Below are 11,263 nucleotides of genomic sequence, written 5' to 3'. Positions count from 1 at the left end.
AACTACTCCCTCATTCTTTTAGTTTCCAGTCACAACAGCCACAAGCATTTAACAAACCTGACCCAGCGCTCTCCACACAACACACACTTCCTCCTGTTGTGTTTCCCTTCCCTCAGGAGGTACACCTTCACTCTCCAAACACACCAGAAAAGACTTTAGGGCTTGGGTGAACTTCCACACACATCAAATATTGTATGAAGAGCAACAGGTGGCACTCGTCTTTGACGTTTACAGGCAGCGCGTTCTCCTGAGCTTTTACTGGACACTGGGGCTCAGACGATAGGATCATTTATGTTCCTTTGAGCATGTGGTAAAGAGCAGTTGCTATTGTCAAAACATGCGAGAAAGCAAGGCACTGACAATATGTGCATAAAAACACACACACAATTTGTCTTGGAGTGTGTGAGTGTGTGGGCTGTGGTATCAGGTCCAGTTAGTCTCTCTCTCTCTCTCTGTGTGTGTGTGTGTGTGTGTGTGTGAGAGAGAGAGAGAGAGAGATGAAGTCTGGAGGGAACAGAGCAGACAAAGATTCTATTTGTTCCATTTAACTTCAGGCATTTTCCCTTTAATAGCCTCCATTCTCTTCACAAATCCACATCTGAGTCACTGCAGTCTTAAGTGTGTGTGTTTGAGAGAGAGAGAGAGAGATTTAAACCATGCCTGTGTGTGTGTGTGTGTGGGGGGGGGGGGGGGGTATTGATTTGGCAGTGTGTGAGATCAATGCATTTGATGGGGAAATGAAGAGCGAGAAAGAGGGAGGAAGTGAAGAGAGAGAGAGAGAGAGAGAGAGAGAGGTGTTACAGTTAAAGGTAAAATGATGTGTCCTTCATGGGTTGTGGTTTTAATGGACATAAATGTATAAATGTTCCAACCCTCTGCCCCATGCTGTGGTGCCAGTGTTGAAAGGTCCCCCAGTCGTGTGTGTGTGTGTGTGTGTGTGTGTGTGTGTCAGTCAGGGTCATGTATGCAGAGTGGATGCTCTGTTGGTCAGGAACTCTACCTCTCCACTGCCCCAGAGTGCATACTTTTTGCTCAGGCTGCATAATTCATGACAAGAGATGTGTACTCTGTTTCTGTCTCTGTGTGTGTGTGTATGTGTGTGTGTCTATGTGTGTGTTAATGATGTGTAAAGGGATTCCTCATAGGTGTGGGGGTGTGTGTATGACACACATACACCATCCATGTCACTGGCCCGCTGTCATGTATAATACACACCTCAGAGTTTACACAAATATCGCCATGGCAACCAGCTAAATTCATCCAAGAAAAGCGGAACATTCAAAATGCATTCATGGGGCACGACACCTGGTATTTCTTCTGTGGAAACTTTACAAGATTTTCATTATACCCTCCCAGCCAACACATGGCACTGGGCAGTGTGACTCACGCCTACACACAGCCACCACTCCTAACCCCACCTGAGCATTCATATACTGTGTGTCGTATGGTGTTTCATATGTCAAACACATAGGCAGTCTGGACACACACACACACACACACACACACACACACACACACACACACACAGCCTCCCTGACATCTTGCCTAAACAATCAGACACACAGCGAGGCACACACATACACACACACACATCTCCACATAGTATTGTCTGGCAGACATGTGCGATGATTAATTCACACCGTGACACACTCATTTCGTGGCGTGGAAAAGGCCGCGGCTGCAGAGCCACACATTTATCACACTGTTAGCATCTTCTGACAGCCGCGGAAATCTCCGGCATCCAGGCTTTTAGTGACCAAGACCTGGACAGGACACATGATGGGCTTATCAAACCTGAGAGAGAGAGAGAGAGAGAGAGAGAGAGAGAGAGAGGAAAGAGGGGACAGAGTGAGAGAGGAAGGGAGACAGACAGACAGAAAATGAGAGAGAAAGGAGGAGGAGGATCAAAGGGGAGGAACGAGGGTTTTACAAAGCTTGTCCAACCTAGCAACAGTATCCAAAGCAGAAAGCGCAGGTGGGCGGAGCTTGGATCGATCAGTTTTGTTGTGGACAACGCTGACCATCAGTGTAAGAGGGAACAGCAGCCAAAAACATGGCCACACTGGCCATGGCTCTGTACCCTGTTCCCTGCCCAGCGGAGGCTGATCAGATATTCTGTTAGACTGCCCTCCAGTTTCTGCCCCGAGCTCGGTCAAGGAAATGTTTGCTCTGCCACCATCTGTCCTAGCGCTCGGACATATTGGAAATCAAAGCAGGGGTCAGAGGAGAGCCAGCCCGCGGGTCCTGACGGCTTTGCTCGAGCCGGACGCCAAAAACACGGCGGAGACAGAGCCACGGATAATACTCAGAGGCCCACCTGCCTCTAACACACAGCCATATGGCGGGTGTGAGAGAAAGAGAGAGAGAGAGAGAGAGAGAGAGAGAGAGAGAGAGAGAGAGAGAGAGAGAGACAGAGAGAGAGAGAGACAGAGACAGAGAGAGACAGAAAGAGAGAGATAGAAGATGAGGTGAGACATTACTGACCCTCCCTCTCCCCCATCATTAACACTCATGACCCTACACCTATTGGGTCCATTTCATAAACGTCCTCATGCTTTCAGGACTGGTGTATATTAATTAACCCTTTGCTGCTGTGTGTTGATGTTTGATGATGATGATGATGATGATGAAGATGGTGTGTTGGTGGGTGGTCTCTCAGTGTTAGAATAGATGACATTAGATGATTGTTCTTAAGTATGGATCATATTTATGAATTAATCTTTTACTGGTGTAAGGAACTGTGAGTGTGATGATGATGATAATGATGATGGTGTTGATGATGTGATGGTCAGGATGTTGATGATGATGATGATGATGTGATGTGATATAATGATGATGGTGATGGTGATGGTGGTGATGGTCAGGATGTTGATGATGATGATGATGATGATTATGTGATGTGATATAATGATGATGGTGATGGTGATGGTGGTGATGGTCAGGGTGTTGATGATGTGATGACAATATAATGATCTGATAATGTGATGGTGATGATGATGATGATGGTGATGTTGATGATGTGATGGTCAGGATGTTGATGATGATGATGGTGATGTGATGATGATGATGATGGTGGTGATGATGGTGATGTTGATGATGTGATGGTCAGGATGTTGATGATGATGATGATGATGATGATGTGATGTGATGATGATGATGATGGTGGTGATGATGTTGATGTTGATGATGTGATGGTCAGGATGTTGATGATGATGATGATGATGATGTGATGTGATATAATGATGATGGTGATGGTGATGGTGGTGATGGTCAGGATGTTGATGATGATGGTGATGGTGATGATGATATGATGGAGATGATGATGGTGATGAAGATGATGTAATGGGAATATGATGATTATGATGATTATGGTCAGGATGTTGATGATGGTGTTGATGATGTGATGACAATATAATGATCTGATAATGTGATGGTGATGATGATGATGATGGTGGTGATGATGGTGATGATGATGTGATGGTCAGGATGTTGATGATGATGATGGTGATGATGATGTGATATAATGATGATGATGATGGTGATGGTGGTGATGGTCAGGATGTTGATGATGATGATGGTGATGATGATGTGATATAATGATGATGATGATGGTGATGATGATGTGATATAATGATGATGATGATGGTGATGGTGGTGATGGTCAGGATGTTGATGATGGTCAGGATGTTGATGATGGTGTTGATGATGTGATGACAATATAATGATCTGATGTTGATGGTGGTGATGTTGATGATGTTGAGGATGATGATGATGGTGTTGATGGTGATGGTGGTGATGTTGATGATGTTGAGGATGATGATGATGGTGTTGATGGTGATGATGATGTGATGATGATGGAGATGGTGATGGTGATGATGATGATGTGATGGTGATATGATGATGATGATGAGGATGATGGTGGTGATGTGATGGTTATATGGTGATGGTTATATGATGATGGTGATGCTGCTGCTGATGATGATGATGGTGGTGATGTGATGGTTATATGGTGATGGTGATGGTGAGGATGTGGATGATGGTGAAGATGATTAAGAAGATGATTTTGATGATGTTGATGATGATGATGGTGATAATGAAGGTGACTGTAAGGTTGATGATGACGATGATGATGGTGATAATTATGATGACGGTGAGGTTGATGGTGATGGTGTAGGAAGCCCCTTCCACATGTAGCTAATTAACCAAGACATGTTTGATATTGGAAGATTGTTGTTTTGCCTTTTCAACAAATGGAGTAGCCCTTACATTGGTCATCAAACAGAACCGAGGCAGTATCCTACATCTTAAGATATAACAGATAATGGGTTGGGATTTGAGTGTTATGTGTCTGTGTTTGTTCCAGTACATTCAGTCAGACGACCTGGCCAATCCCCTCCCAGACAATATAGAGTTTATTATCACAGGATCTCAGAGAGTGCTCAGGAAAAACGAGTGAAAAACAGCCCTCAACTCTTTCCAATTGAAAAAAAAAAAGAAAGGGTAAAAAAAAAAAACTGGGCAGAGAACTCCAAAGTAAACCCATTTTCCCATTTTCCCATCACCTGCTCCCCGTGCCTTGTCCAGACAGGTGTCCGAGCCTTCATCCATCAGAGTGCACCATCCCAGCCAATCAGAACCCGCGAAGCAATTCAGGACCTGGTAGAGCTCCGAGCCTGGAGAGACTAGAGAGAGAGAGAGTAAATGAGTAACACTGCTCCAAATCCATCAGACAGATGGAGAGAGAGAGAGAGAGAGAGAGAGAGAGAGAAAGAGAGAGAGAGAGAGAGAGAGAGAGAGAGAGAACAGCAAAAAAGATAGGGAGAGACAAAGAGACAAAAGGTAAAGATGATAGAGAGAGGGCTCGCTCACTCATCTAATGCTCGCTCGACCACAATCAAACCTGATGACTCTTCAAGATGTGAAGTTTCTGCTTTCTTAATTAAACCTCATTTCCCTCCACACTACGGAAAACCCCCTCCCCTTGCCGGCCACCCCCCCTTTCACCACCCACCCCAGTGCTCTGCCAATGGGGCTTGTGGGTAATTAGCAGCTCCTGGCTCTGATGAGGCCGACTCACACTGCTATGTAGACTGGCATATGCTGTGGGCTGCCCAGGAGTGTGTGTGTGTGTGTGTATGTATATGTGTGTGAGAGAGAGTGAGTGCCCTCGGCTGAGCTCCTGGAGCTCACACACTGCGGCTGGACACCAGGGCCAGGATATAATTGGAGATATATTTTGCCAAAGGCACTGTGCACGTCACTTTCGAAAGACCCTCCGAACGGACCTGCAAAGTGGCCACAAATAACACCAGACTTCCCTCATTTACGGCGCTGAAGGGGCCCCACGCAGAGACGGGCCCCTGAGCAAATATCGTAACGAGCCTTAACTGACAGTGCGCTCCCAAAATGGGGGTCTATTATTCTTTCACATCAGTGTGAAATAGAATGTAATTATATCTTAAAGGGGACTGGGAGGGTTGCTCTTAATGCCCGTAATTACAGCCAAGTCCATTACTCTCACGAGCCCATCACTCAGTCACGTCTCCTGTCACTCGGGTTCTCACACATGGCCATTTTATTGGAAACCCCTTCATTCTAGCTCCATTCTGCTTGTGTACGATAAAGGAACTGTATTATACACTCTTAAAAATAAAGGTGCTACAAGGGGTTCTTTGAGTGATGCCATAGTAGAACCACTTTTGGTTCCATTAAGAAAAACGTTTAAATGGGTAAAGAACCTGAAGATCGAGTGAAGGACTTTTAAACCTTTAACACAAACATGGTTCTTTATGGAACCAGAAATGATGCACCTTATAGAGTCCTTACACTGACTATATTACCCTTTCTGCCTGTTGTTTCCTCAGTAGAAAATCTGTGTGTGTGTGTGTGTGTGAGACAAGCCTCCATCTCTGCGCTTGTTGACAGAATGTTAATTACCTCTGTACCATCTGAATAATTCATGCATCTTAATTAGCCCGATCTCCTCCGTCATGATCCCGTAATGACAGCAGATCTCTCCTCCTTTCCTCCTTTTTTCCCCCCTCCCTGAACATGTCCTCCCATCCCACACTCGGCTGGTGGAGCGTTTCCAGGAGCTCGCTGAAAAATGAAGCCAACACCATCGCTGCAACAAATCACGGTGAAAAACTTTCCGCACACGATGCTGTTCACTCAGCAGACGCCCTGCTGTCAGGGGCTTTCGCTTCCTCACACAGGATAATTAACAAAACAAGGGCCATTTCTCTACCGGACTGCTTTAATGTGGTGCTGGAATGTAATTTGCATGGATTTAATTGGGCAATTGGTATAAAGTATTTCAGTAACTGGCTCCAAAATGGCTCCATTTAAAGGTCTTAGACTGCACGTTCATGTCAACTTCGTACCACGGCCCTCAACAACAACAACACGGCATGACTGTGCAGCAGGTAAAAGGGATGTAATGGCTACACACAACAAATTCATACTGGATTACATTTATTCTGCACATATTATTGTTAGAAACAATGCAGATTCATTCATTCATTCATTGTCTATACCCGGAATCACTGAGTGCAAGGCAGGAACACATCCATGAGAGGGCGCCAGTCCTTCACAGGGCGACACACACTCGCACATTCACATCTATGGATGTTTTTGGACCATGGGAGGAAATTGGAGCACCTGGAGGACACCCATGTGGACACATGGAGAACACTAATGCAGATTTATGCTGAGAAATTATGCCAGAAACATCACTCACTCTCAGGCTGTAAAACCTAAGCACAGCACAGATTCACACTGGATTAAATTCACTCTTCGATTTACTGTCAAACCATGAAATATAGTCACACGACCAGTTCATAAAGGGTTAAAAAGCATTTCTAAAATGATTACCTTCAACATTAAAAACAACACCCACTACAGATGTCACTCACCATTCATTCATTATCTGTAACCCTTATCCAGTTCAGGGTCGCGGTGGGTCCAGAGCCTACCTGGAATCATTGGGTGCAAGGCGGGAATACACCCTGGAGGGGGCACCAGTCCTTCACAGGGCAACACAGACACACACTCACACCTACGGACACATTTGAGTCGCCAATCCACCTACCAACGTGTGTTTTTGGGCTGTGAAAGGTAACCGGGGCACCCAGACGGACCCCCACGCCGACACAGGGAGAACACACCACACTCCTCACAGACAGTCACCCGGAGGAAACCCACGCAGACACAGGGAGAACACACCACACTCTTCACAGACAGTCACCCGGAGCAGGACTCGAACCCACAACCTCCAGGCCCCTGGAGCTGTGTGACTGCGACACCTACCTGCTGCACCACCCTGCCGCAATAATTATTATTATTGTTAATTTAACATATCCTCTAAAAATAATTTCTGTTCATGGCAGATTTTAATATTTGCTGTCCAAACATTTGTATGATACACACACACACACACACACACTCTTTTGGATTAGCCTGTCTTCCTTCTCACACTGAGAGTCAACAGTATCTCCTCTTATTAATTATTTCCCAATTACTAAAACAAACATGCTACATTAAGCGGCTAATTTAGCTGCTAATGCTGAAGCAGATGGACGCCGTGGAGTGGGCGTGGACGTGGAAAGGCCGAGGCTAAACCCAGCCAAGCGCTACATGCTAACGTTGTGTTAGTCAGAGCACTGCTGGGCTGAGCACATGGCGGCGCTCATTAGGGACGTCCCTGAACCGAAGCACTCTCCTGCTACTCTGGCTACTTCTGTGGGTAACACATGTTTCTCAGATAAATAATTAAAAAAAAAAAGTTTTTCAAGTTTTTAAAATCATTTTGGAGTGATGTTAGCACGCACCGTGTCAAGTGTTACCCTGGAACTGCTCTGTGGTCTAGCACTGGGCCTTGAGTTAAAAACTAAATCTGGGCAGATTTTTAATTATAAAATACATTTTTATTCGTATTGTAACTCATCTCCTACACTGTGCTGCTGACACTGGCTTGACTGGCCATTCTTTATGAACAGATGTCCGTGACTGTGGGAGAGCTTGGCCAGAAAAGGCCACATCTGTGCAGCATTTAAAACTTAGCCAAAAGTGGGAATGTTAACTATCAGGGTTTTATTAAAATTATTAAATATTTGACAGGAAAATAAAGTAATGTCATAATGCCAGACAAATCAGTTTACTGTGAAACACGATTATCCCCAGATGTGTATGTGACAGTGTATAGAGTGAAGCCCTATTGGAGCTCAATTTGTTTAATTAGGCTTTATTTATTTACGCATTCATGGTGAGTGACATGTTCTCCCTGTGTCCGCGTGGGTTTCCTCCGAGTGCTCCAGTTTTCTCCCACAGTCCAAAAACACACGTTGGTAGGTGGATTGGTGACTCAAAAGTGTCCGTAGGTGTGAGAGTGTGTGTGAATGTGTGTGTGTGTCTGTGTTACTCTGTGAAGGACTGGCGCCCCCTCCAGGGTGTATTCTCGCCTTGCGCCCAATGATTCCAGGTAGGCTCTGGACCCACCGTGACCCTGAACTGGATAAGGGTTACAGATAATGAATGAATGAATGAATACTAATTTTTTAAAATGGCATTAATAATTCTTATGAAAATTAAGAAGATACAAGAAAGATTTTATAATATGTAGATAAACATACACTAATATGCATTTAATTTACTAAATGGATTCTCCATTAACCCATCCCAAAATTAATGGGAACAATGTGTGATTCCTATTTGGATTTATGTAAATATTAAATATATCTCCAAATATATTTACCTTGGCTCAGACAATGAATGAATGAATGAATAAATATGGTACATACTCCTGACATTACTCATGTAAATCCCAGCCTCCACCGGGGGGGAGGGGGTGTTGCAGTGTCGTCCCATGGGCTCAACTGGAGAACGTGGAATGGGTTGTTACTATCGGAACGTCCTTTCTTAAGTGTGTGTTGTTGGTGTTTTACAGTCGGGATCCGTGTGGTAGATCAATAACTCTGAAGTGATCAGAGGTGGTGGGCTGCTGAAGGGGATGGAGCTGTTGGTTTAAACAGCAGGATTTGGAGTGGGTTTTTGTCTCGTTTCTGAAAGGAGCACTGAGGGAGGCGCACGGAATTAGTGCAACATTAAACTCTGCCTCTAATCACCCTCTTCAGACGACTCGGGTTTCATTAATATTTGATGCGGTGTTATCAGCAGTGCACAAGGGTGGACGAGAAAGAGAGAGAGAATCTGACACAGCTAAACAGAAAATGTCCTGTTAGTAATTTAATTTAAACAGATAAAAATATAGTCGTAATTATAAAATTCTTATGTTGTTTCTACTGTAATCTTTGTTTTTTTACACTCTTTAAAAATAACAGCTGTTTTTAATGTGGTGTAAGAACAATAACCGTATACAGCCACGCTTGTAAAGTTAATTAAACTGATTTCATGTCTCCGTGACTTTTACCCTGTAAAACCCAGGGGATTCTGGGTAATTCCCAGAGATTCCAGGTAGGCTCTGAACCCACTGCAATTAAAGCCCTGATCAGGATAAAGCTGTTAAAGCAGAATGAATGAATGAATAAAACGATCTGTTCATGCACAGCTCTACAGCCCTCTAGCTCACAGTTAGCATTGGGCATTGTGACATTGTGGTGTATAATGGAAGCCCATTCAGCATTCTTCTGGGATTGCTTCACGCTGTGTATTGGATACAAAGCCCTGAGTCTCACCCCTTATGAAGCAGTTCTTAAACATGAGTGAGTATGTTAAAGAGTGTGAGTGAGTGAGTTACAAAACAGTTCCATGACATCTCCTGGTGGTTAGGGAACAGGGCGTTTAACTGGATGGTTGCCAGTTTGATCCCAGAGCCATCAGGTCATGACTTAAGCAGCCCTATCCAGGGTGCCGTAGCTAGGGCTGCCCACCGCTCCAGGCATGTGTGCTCACTGCCCTCTAGTGTTCACTAGCGTGTGTGTAAAATGTGTGTTTCACTGCACAGATTGGCTTAAATGCTGAGAACAAATTCCTCTATGTCCAAGGAAAGTGATTCTAATTCTAAGACACTTCCTATCTGCTTCTTTCCTTTATAAATGTGTACGCAACAGTGTTATTGACTAATACATGTCCCTGGCTTTCCAACATCACCGTCTGTGCACGACGGCCACACAGGCCTTCATTTGGAGATGTTTAACCTGCAGCTCAGACCCACAGCAGGCTGAGAGTGGAAGTGAATATTCCCTCTGAATATCTCAGTGAGGTGGTGCCCTTGTAAAGCAGAGCGGGATTGGAGGTGAAACACTAATCCGCATCGATCCGATCAGCTCCGCGACAGCGCAGATAAACAAACCGCCTTATTAAAGGAGAAGCCTCAGGCGTTTACTAACGTGATGACCCCAGAGCTAATTGGAGTCCGGTTTCCAGCCCTGAGTGAGAGAGAGGGAGACAGAGACAGAGGTGGGGGGGAGTTATATTATCATTGACATGACCTTGTGGAAGTTGCCGACCTGTGTACAACTGTGTACATTCCCAACACTGTATATTGTGCTTCTGTGTTTATGGGAGGGATATTAAAGTCATTGAAAGTGTGAGCATGTGTTAAGCAGATGTGACCAACCCTCAACACCCCCACCCCACCCCGAGAATGGCCAAAAGATTTTTGGACACCTGCTCTTCCGCCGGGTCTTTGTAAACATGTATTCATAGGTTGCAGTAGCACAATCGCCAACGCGTATCATTCAAGCAGGGGTACGGACAATTTTTCCACGCAACTGTCAGACTGTGAGGGTCAGCAGACTCATTAGAAAGCGAGCACATGAAAAGCAGACGTGACCCCACCAGCTCCCACCACCCCTCCAAGAAAAACGTCCAGATAAACCTCGACGATGCCTCAGCCCAACGTACAGTTTGAACTGCATTAGCTTGCATAATTTAAGGTTAATGAGAAAACAAGCTGAGAGGAATATCAAGATCGGATCTGGTCCCGGCCTGAGCCTGGCTGCTGGAGCTCATTAAACATGCTGCTTCTGCTGCGTGCTAATGAATCCTCAAGTTGGTCACATTTTTGGGGAATTTTTGCTCCTATTCTACACTGCAATTTATTTCAGTTAAAAAATAAATAAATAAATAAATAAACACATGCTTTTTTATGCCATCTTTATATCTCCAAGACGTCTTGGCTCTGGTTAACACTGGGCGGACGGTTGTGGGACACGTGCTTAAATTACACCAATAACTCGCCCCAAAACACTCATCATAATTCTGGAAGTGTGACATGAATATGGATGAGCGAAGAAGCTGTTTG

Source organism: Hoplias malabaricus, chromosome 5 (assembly GCF_029633855.1).
Source record: "Hoplias malabaricus isolate fHopMal1 chromosome 5, fHopMal1.hap1, whole genome shotgun sequence".
Classification (NCBI taxonomy): Eukaryota; Metazoa; Chordata; class Actinopteri; order Characiformes; family Erythrinidae; genus Hoplias; species Hoplias malabaricus.
Note: the sequence above shows the minus strand (reverse complement) of the source record.